The sequence below is a fragment of the Chaetodon auriga genome, chromosome 21 (genome assembly GCF_051107435.1).
Source record: "Chaetodon auriga isolate fChaAug3 chromosome 21, fChaAug3.hap1, whole genome shotgun sequence".
Taxonomy (NCBI): Eukaryota; Metazoa; Chordata; class Actinopteri; order Chaetodontiformes; family Chaetodontidae; genus Chaetodon; species Chaetodon auriga.
Window position 1 is genome coordinate 10,476,048 of NC_135094.1, and position 9,779 is coordinate 10,485,826.

Below are 9,779 nucleotides of genomic sequence, written 5' to 3' on the forward strand. Positions count from 1 at the left end.
TGGTGTTCCATCACTTATAAATGAGGTTACCTCTTAAGAGTGGCCCTGTCCTTGGGGACTGTGCTGCAGGTCCGGCTGCCAGACTGCTTTTTGACACTCTATTTGTCCCCCGCTGAAAACGCACTCAGCATGTTTGACTTTTCACATTTATCATCTTTGAATTCTAATCAAACAAAAAGTCACTTTCCCGTCCATTAAACCGACATACCCACACATAACTTTCTATAACCATTAAGCTCGTTTTTAGTGATTTTCCTGCCTGACAATGACGAGCCTGTCAGACGCTGCAAATTACTGGGATGCAAAGGAGGAAGCAAATTTATAATATAACATAATGTTTTCATAGGCAATCTGTTCAGTCATACTGGGGATTATATTCTTTCTTAGTATATAATCAAGAGCTCAAAGGCATGATTTTAAGGCTTTACAGAGATATGGCGTTATTCCAAAGAAACACACTTGACTGCTTTGCTCATTTGAAAAGATCACATGTATGATGCTTGTATTTCTCTGCGTATACCCAAAGGGCAGTCAAAATGCTCTGAAAGGCTGCTGTTAATAATAATAGTACAAAGGTGAAATTATCATTCTTCAGACTGTTCAGCACGACACAGAATGAATTCTAAATGTTTGTGATGTTAATGTGCCTGCTCAAGAAAGGCAGCACCCAGCAGGGATGGTATCGCACACCTGGAAACATCCTTTGCACAGTGTTCATGTTACGATTTAGCTGTATCTATCGCCTAAGTCAACACCGTAATGAATAACTTATTCATAACAATCATTTTTTGCTCCGCCTTAACGTCATTTTCAGTGCAGAATTTGCAAGCGTGTCAGTCTTTGACTTCCCCCATTCAGATTTTTATTCTGTCAAGTCCAGTGTGAAGCAGCACTTTTTATTGGGCTTGTTATTGTTTTGCTTGCTGCAAACTTATGAAATGTTTATAAGACCTCTTTACACATTAATCATATGGGTATGGGGGCCTAGGGATGACAATGTAAATGAGAGAAATGGCCCCACGCGTAACTGTGTTTTGGAGAAAATAGATGTCCTTGTTTTAGAATGTTGGTTTCCCCGGTAATTATCCTCCATGAACAGGAAAAATAACATGAAAAAAACATGAAAGATTCAACAGTTGTTCTTTTGACAGAAAACAGCTGTTAGGTAAAAAGAAAATAATTGTTTGCTCTTAAATTTAGCTTTTTGCCTCCTACAAGCAAACCATGAGTTGTCCCAAACCAATTAACATGGGCAAATGTGACTAATTGACAGTGTTTCAAGGGTGGGAATTGTACTGGTCTTATCTGTTGCTGCTTTAGAGGGTATTTCTGAACCTAATCCTTTGAAATGTTTCCCTTGTGGTGCAAAATGTTATTTCTGACAGCTTAACACAATAATGTTAAAACAATTTGTGCGTAACAGGCGGGGAAGTCAGAGCTGTATTGAATGTAAGAGCTGTTAAATGGTGGTCCCTTCCTCCTGGAGACTTAAAACTGTTTGGATCACTCTGTCTCTCTCTCTTTCCTTTTTATTCTTTCTTTTCTATCCAAGCCCCAGCTGGTCTGAGCTAAGCTGAGGTGAGCTCAACTGCATTGTCTGGAGACTATGACCATGAGCGTTATGACTGCTGGAACCCCCTGAGGTATAAATCCTTGATCCCGATGCCTGTGATTATCTGTGTGGATTCGCACAGGTCAAATTGGAAAAACAATCATGCTGCTGCTGCTGCTTGTCAGGTCAGAGACAGTATCATTTCTATCCCATCCCAGCTACACCATCTGCTCAGTTTGTTAGGCCATGCCCTCATACACTTACTGGAGCATCGTGCTTGCATCATTCCAGTTTAATTTCTCAAATTTCTTTAAACTGTGGGCATTTTTATGCACTTTTTGTGCTTTAATAGTTCAGTTTGCAGCTGCACATTGGTCTCATGTATTGCAGCTATGTTTGCAATATATTCATATACAGCATAATTTTCTTTTCTTCCTTAAATTTTTTGAAATTATCCTTTATGATGAGCGAAGTCAAAAATTTGTTTTTAATTGAAGACACCAGAACAATTCTCGAGTCATGCAAATCAGCAAAAACTCAGCAAGAACACAGCAGAGGACGAGAAGGATGTGTGTCGCAGCTGCTTCCAGGAAGCAATCCTGGCACTTCATGTGCTTCTCTCCGCTCCATCCGCTCAAATACCTGGAGGACCACTTCCCCTGAGCCCACCTTAATCCTCTTTTAACAATATTCTTCCATCTGTCAGTGCCAGGCTCTGTGCCAGTCATTAACACTAAATTTACTCTTCAGCCACCGGCCTGGTGGGTCCTGCCATCCATTGCAGCTTACAGTGTCAGCAGCAGAAAAGTAAGGCTCAATTCTGAGATAACCAGCATTACAAGCAAACTCTATTTAGTGTAACTGTCGAAAATACGGTGCCCTAGATTGAGTTGCGTTAACTAATTCCTAAGAGAGTGTCTCAGGTTCTTCAAGTTAAAGACACTAGCTAGTGAATACTTAATGAAAAGTAATATATAAATCAGTTGCAAAGTATCATTTAGTAGCATGGTACAGTCAGAACTATGTGGGAGTCACTGTACCATCAATGTACCATCACCAAACTGTGACATGAGGTCCTATATGTAAGTGTTGGTACATAGTGAAGAAAAAAAATGTCCCCAACAATAAAACATCTTCTCCAAACTCTGTAAAATGGCATTGTGCCGGGTTCCCTTTATTTTACAGCGATGTTACTGAGGGACGTCTGAGCAGGATGTAAGACAATGTCCCAAGGACATGACAAGGGCTCTAGACATCCATTATGATGATGATGATGATGATTGAGTATTATTATTGTCATTATTGATGCTGCTGCTGCTGTTGTTGTTATTTATTGTAGGCTACTGCTGCTACTACTACCAGTATAAATATCCTTTACTGTATATATTGCAGAAATATGTAAGATTCAGTATTAGTATCGTTCATGCAGTTCAGGGCTAACTATCCATTTAAGATCTTCACAGCTTACATCATTATTACACAAGATTTTCATCTGATGTCATGGAGGATACAGTGACTACATTTCATATGATCTCTTGGTCATGCTTGTTTATTTATAAGCTTATCACAGTTTGCTTAATTGGATAAGCCAACTGTTGCATGTCTAACTGAGCAAGACTGGCATTTACTACATGTAAATATTTAGTCACAGTTCATCTCTTATAACTGTTTGTGTGATGCAGCCCGTTTGAATTTAGTGACATGTAAACTAGAACTAGGAGGTGGTGCAACCGGCTCCTGGCTTGTCTCAATAAATCACCACCAGCTCACACTTATTAAACCATGAGTCTCAATCATATTTTCCATCAGTTCTTGCTGAGGAATCATAGTGCCACTTTATTTACTAAAGCGTATGACAGAGAGCTAAAGGAATACCTTTTATCTTTTTGCAGCATCTTAAGTTTTGGCAAAGTTTATATGGTTGCATACAATACTCAGTAGCTCAGTCCTGCGACAAACTGGTTGTGGATCTGTTAGCCCATCATGAGTCATGGTTAGTTCCACTTGCTTGGACAAGACAAAGCTTGTTAACCCTGACACGATGGAGGTTATGCCTGGGTACACTCAGCCACAACCAGAGCTGACCACCAGGGCAATGTGTCACAAGAGACCAAAGCGGTTTGCTTATAATTGTATTGCATAAGCACTCATTGTTTTTGCACACAACCAGGAATTACAGGTGGTGAAATATGTAAGTGACTGATTTCTGATTATTCTACAAAGTCAGGTGTAGAAGATAATGAGGGAGAACTACAGGGAGAGAGGGAGAAAGAGATTAAGTTGGAAATCAGAGAGGATAGAACAAATGACAGAGAGGAGAGAGACATGAGATTCAAACCACTCCAGGATGCCCTGTTTTCTTGACCTTATTTAGTGATTGAGACTGTGTGAGCTAGTGTACTGACAGGCATTCTGGGTAATGAACTGTCTCCACTCCACTGCAACCATTATTTTGAAGGTCAATGGACGGGTCAAGACAGCCAGCTCCACAGACCAATACCTTCCAAACTGTGGTAACGAGTGGTTGGCTGCACTGTCTCACTTCACTGAACTGCTCTCAGCTGTGAACTGTTTCATAGTCACATTTGGGACTTCAAACTACAGGACAACAAGTGTCTGCAGTCAGTTTGAACTGAAAAGCACACTGATTCAAATCTTCTTGACTTTTTTGTTAAATCAGAGTTAATTACAGGTCTGCCCCAGACTACTTTATTTCTCCCAGCTAGTAATTTACATGTGGGAAAGATGGAGTTATCATGTAAGTGTACAAGAGTCAGACTGGCTGTAAAAATGAGCTGCAATATTTAGCTAATGAGCATGACACCACCTTGTGGAGACAACACAGATTTCGGACTGGAACACACATGCTGAGGGAGTGAGACAAACTCTTTCAGTAGTTTAGACAGACCATCCAGGAACATCACACTGCTTAGACAGGCAGTGCTGTTTCATTTTTAATTGGAGAGGAAACGCTTATCTGACAAATGTACGAAAATGCTTATGGAGTGCAGTATCATCCTGAAAACTGTGGCACCTCTTATTAATCCTTTTTACCTCTGGGCCACAGTCTATCCTACTTCTTTTCCAAGAATTGCTGTATCAAGGACTCCGAAACACAAAATCAAACAGAATCCCCCTCCTCCCACCCCCACCCCTCCCAAAAAAAAAAAAAAAAAAAAAATCCAATCAAGGCTGATGAATTTGAAATTGATGGTAAATCTTTATGAGTGCAGGCACTTCTCAGGTGATGAGCGCCACTGAAAAATGAGAAACGAGAGGAAGAAGAGGTGGGGAGAGAGATAGCGATGTGTCGACAGCTCAATGGGGAGGATGAGGAGGGGGGTGAGGATACACTGCTAGATTTATGGCTTCTTGTAGCGAGCATACTGCTGAAACAGACTCATAAATGTTTTTGATGGTCCGCAAATAAATAACTCCCAGGATGTCTGCTCAGCACACAATAAATAATCCTAAAAAGTTTAATCATCCTCCATCCTTCCGATTTATTTTGGGGATATTTATGTGAGCTCATATATACAGTAAGGCACATAGAGGCGCGCACAGGCTTGCACTATCTCCCCATCTTACCCCACATGTCACCTTCAAATCTGTGGGATTTCACTGAAGTTGTATATTAGAGTAAAAATGTTGTGCCAGCAAGATTGTGAGATGCCATCACTGGAAAATCCTTTTGTTTCTGCACCTGAAACTCTATTGGCTGTATCCTCTGTGCAGTAATTTCAGTGTATTTGCTAAGAGCCGTGTTCACCCTTGAACCTCCTCCTCTCCCACAGCAAACCGCTTCCCACATGCACCGGTCAAGAGACCCACTGTAAAGGTGACCTTTGTATAACTCATTATAACACACTGGGCTCTGAGAAAGGAGGAGTCTGCATGCATGTTTTTATACACAAATACATCTCATCCTCCACAGGTGCACGTGGCCTGCATGTGCAGTGTGTGCTACAAGTGCACGTGCATGCTCGCAGAAGATGCAGATGCATGTTGGTGGAGAGCCCGCAATTGACCAGTGTGTGGGACTGCATTTGTGTATGTGTGTGTGTGTGTGTGTGTGTGTGTGTGTGTGTGTGTGTGTTGGCGTGTGAGCTCATATGTGTTGGCGGAGGTTTCCCTGGAGAAGCCTAGCAACACAGCTGACCTTGCAGTTAAAAAAAAGACACTAATTTATTCATTGGCATTGCACAAATTCGTCTCTATTTTCTATCAGGTGTTCAGCTGTTATCTCAACTGTTTAAAAGCAACTCTTGCTGCACTCTGCGGATTATTGATTTGTCCAAACAACCTGTCATTAGTTTAGGACACCAAGATTGAGATCATAATTTATGATCTAATCAGTGTGCATTCGGGCTTCATTTGGAATCACTTGTACACCTCCTCCAAATCTGAAGGTCCATGCTTACCAGCATCACTGCATTGTGTATTTTTAAGCCATGAAGCTTAACTTCGCTGTAAAAATGTCTCTTATCGGACAGGGTCCAGCTGGCAATGTCAAACAGATGGCTTTATACCCTCTAGGGTTTCCATTCCAAATAAATTAGTTCAATAAAATACCAAGAGGGCACTTAGAGAGCACACAATTAAACACCTTGCATAGAACGCAGTCAAGCTGTATTTCAAATGACTGAATGCTCCCACTGATGAATGCAGTCATTAAAAGAGACAGCACTCAATAGGATTTCAACAACGGACAGTAAACACACCGCTAACCTTGAAGCTGAATGAAATAGAGTTGAGATGGATTCAGAAACTACAGTTTGAGTGTATGCTCAGGATCAAGCTGTTGCATAATGAGTGTTTGACTTAACATGGACGGAGAAGGGGTGATGCTCCCCAAGTGACTTTTGGTTGCACATGTTAAATGACTAAGTACGGCAGCTGTGGAAGTGTTCATATCCGGAGCCACGTCCAAATCGCCAACAGGCAACACTTGTTGGTGATACGGCTATCATTCTGCTCTGTGGTGCCAGTAACAAGGGATCACAATGAAACATTCATCGAATCCTACTCAACATAATTAAACTGTATTAACTTAATTACCTCTGCCTCTGTCACGGTAATCAAATGGATAGAGTTGAGCTGTGTGCTAACCTTTCCCCCAGGTGTGAGTTACAGAATACCAGAGGGATAACATTACCATCGCTGCCAAAGGCCTGACTGTCATTTCTTTTGAGGGCTTCATTCCTTTTCTGTCTATCTGCCAGGTCCGGAAGGATTTCGCTGCCACAGGGGTTACTGAACGTGGGTCTCCGTCTGTGCCCTCCAAAAACCAGAGAAGGTATTCTTAGAACAATGACCCAACTCCCTTGTGAAAGTAAGCTCATGCCTGATCCTTTTACTGGAAGGTTAATGTGGGTGCAATGATCCAAGGACCACCATCTGTCCTCAGGGGTTCTCCTTTACGGTGACAGCAATAACTCATTTTGATACTTCTCATCATGACTCCGCTTTTGGACAAGGGCTTGGACCTGTGTTCTGGGTAGAGGGCGTGTTGGGCTGCACAGGGTCGCCTGGCATGCCGCATGATGGATGAAGGGAAGGAAGTCTTGGTTCCTGACAGGATCCATTGAGCCTGTCTTGCCAGCAGGGATTTGGAAGCGCAGGACTCGTGTCAAATTTTTCATTGCAGTAAAAATCAGTCAGGTCACTGTTTGCTGAAATCATATTAAGGCTCAGATGTTTGTAGTCCACACACTTGCAATGAGAATCATGTTAACCTTAAGATATTTTAAAGTAACTAGACCCCTTACAATGTGGATCAGTTGACCTTTTCTACTTTGGGAGTCAGTCTACAAGGGTTTTTCCCGGCTCAGCGTGAGGCTAGAGGGGCTATGGCTCGTGAAAACATGGGGCTTACCTTGATTGTGTCCAGAGTTGAAGGTTTGTCCAAACAGCATTTTGTCTTTGTCTCCAGGTGGGCTTAGGTGAATGAATGACTAAATGAATGTTTATTTTATTTTCATGTTCCATGTGGAATTATTCAGACACAGTCACTTACGACAAAGCAAGCATTCTTTGATAAGATAAGAAAAAACTTTATTGATCCCATGCCAGGGGAAAAAAAGTTGCTGCAGCCAGCAAGTTTTAACAATAGGCAAAAACAGTGGCATAGAAGGATCAAAGATAAAAAGGGTACGGGATAAAAAATCAGTTATCTATACATACATTATGTAGAGATTATAAAGACATTTTTATGAATAATCAACCAATGCCATATGTTGAAATGCACTTTGCACAAGCATGTTAACTCACCATCACTGAACAGCACAATACATCAACATCATCCAACCACAACATAAACATAGACCTATCACAAATAACACTCTGGGAGCAATCCCACAATGGAAATAAAACAAATATACAAACACAGGCCCCTCACCACAAGCCACAATACACAAATCCAAGCAAGACAAAAGCTGCACCCTTTCGTGCCAGACACTGTATATTTGATCCAGCTCAAGTCTGCAGTCCATATAAAATAGAGTCTGGAGAAGGGCAGGTAGTTAGCCAAAGGGGGGGAAAAAAGTAAGAAAGAAAACACTTAAGTTGCTGTCACAGATTTACAGAGGCAGGAAAGCACTATTGACTTCTACTGATGGCTAAGTGTATTGAAGTGGTGGGCTATAAATAACCGTGTGTAAAACTCATGACATGCACCACTCAAGCAGACCAAAAGACAGACCTAACAAAAAAACAAATGAACACATCAGCCTCACAACACATGTACCAGTATTAAAACTTAAAACTAGATTTTGATTCAAGATGCTCTTTTCAAGACAGGACCTCAAGATCATGGAAAAAAGACACATTAAGCCACTTATCATGTTAGTTGATACTGTGCTTCAGTGGTGCACTTTCCCAAACAAATTGTCACTTAAATGAGCACAAACCAGTTGATATACAGCACATCTGTTGCTTGGTAATCCAGGCTTGGTCCCCAGTCCCAAATGTTCCATCTTCCTGTATCGTGATACTGGTGGTGGCCAATCACTGTGGGACACTACTGTCAAGGACAGAAATCAAGATCAGCACAGGTGACCTCTTAAATAGACTGGTTTAAATTAGGGGGCACTTCCAGAAAGCATGCACCAGAGTCCATCAAAAGCCTTGACATCTCCGGCAGTTAGCATTATCTTTAAAGTGCGATATGCGTAACCTTGAAGGACACGAGTGAGATGAAAAAATGATATCATATCACCACTGGACGGTGATGGTGATGGAATATATCAATTGTGTACACTGGATTGCTTCACGTCCAGTGACTTGATGAATTGGTCAATGTAAATATCCAAGGTTACCATGCACACACACACACACACACACACACACACACACACACACTTACACACATATACAGTCCAGTTAGCAGAGGGGACAGGGGATTGGATGTCAGTGCAATGCCATCTCCCATGCTTAGAGCCAGAAACGCTGTTGGCCAACATCCTCAACGTGACCGCGGACCTACAATACTTCAGCAGGCAAACAACAAGCTGAACAAGGTAGCAAGGTTGAGTGATATCGCCTACTCCACCTGTTTTACCTTGACATGCAGACAATGTATGTCTACACACACCCACTGTATAGTTAGCCCTATATTACTGCACATTTGTCACCCATTGGTGTGTTCACAGCATGACACACAATGCGGACATGTAAAACCCAAGTAAATAACAAATGAGTCAAGCATGAGCAAAATGAATGAAGGTTGGAAAATAAACATCAAAAGAGAGCCCCGTAACTTGTTAGATGTTAGATTTTAATGTTGAGTCTTACTGTAACTTTGCTCTCAGTCAGTAAACTGAACTCAAAATGAACACAATCTATTAATGTTTTTCAACCGGCAAACCATTCAACCCAGTGCATTTCCCCAAAAGGCTACTTAAGTGGACTTAGCGGTTAACACATTAGCAGTTGACTGTGGTATCAATATTACAAGGGCCCATAACACCTTGGTGCAATATTTAGCCAGTATCTTAATAAGCTTCCCCATTGTTGCCTATACATGTTGGAAAACACCTTATTCTTATTAGTATCATATTAACATCAAAGTAGAAAGCTCATCTCTGTTTTGGACTTTTCTTAATTAAGCTCAAGCAATTCTGCCCTGAAGATGAGATCATTCGTGAAAAGAGACAAAACAGTCAGCATTACACAAATTCAAACAGACCTCCCTCCTCTTTCTTCTGCGCTCATTTGTGAGAGGAGAAAA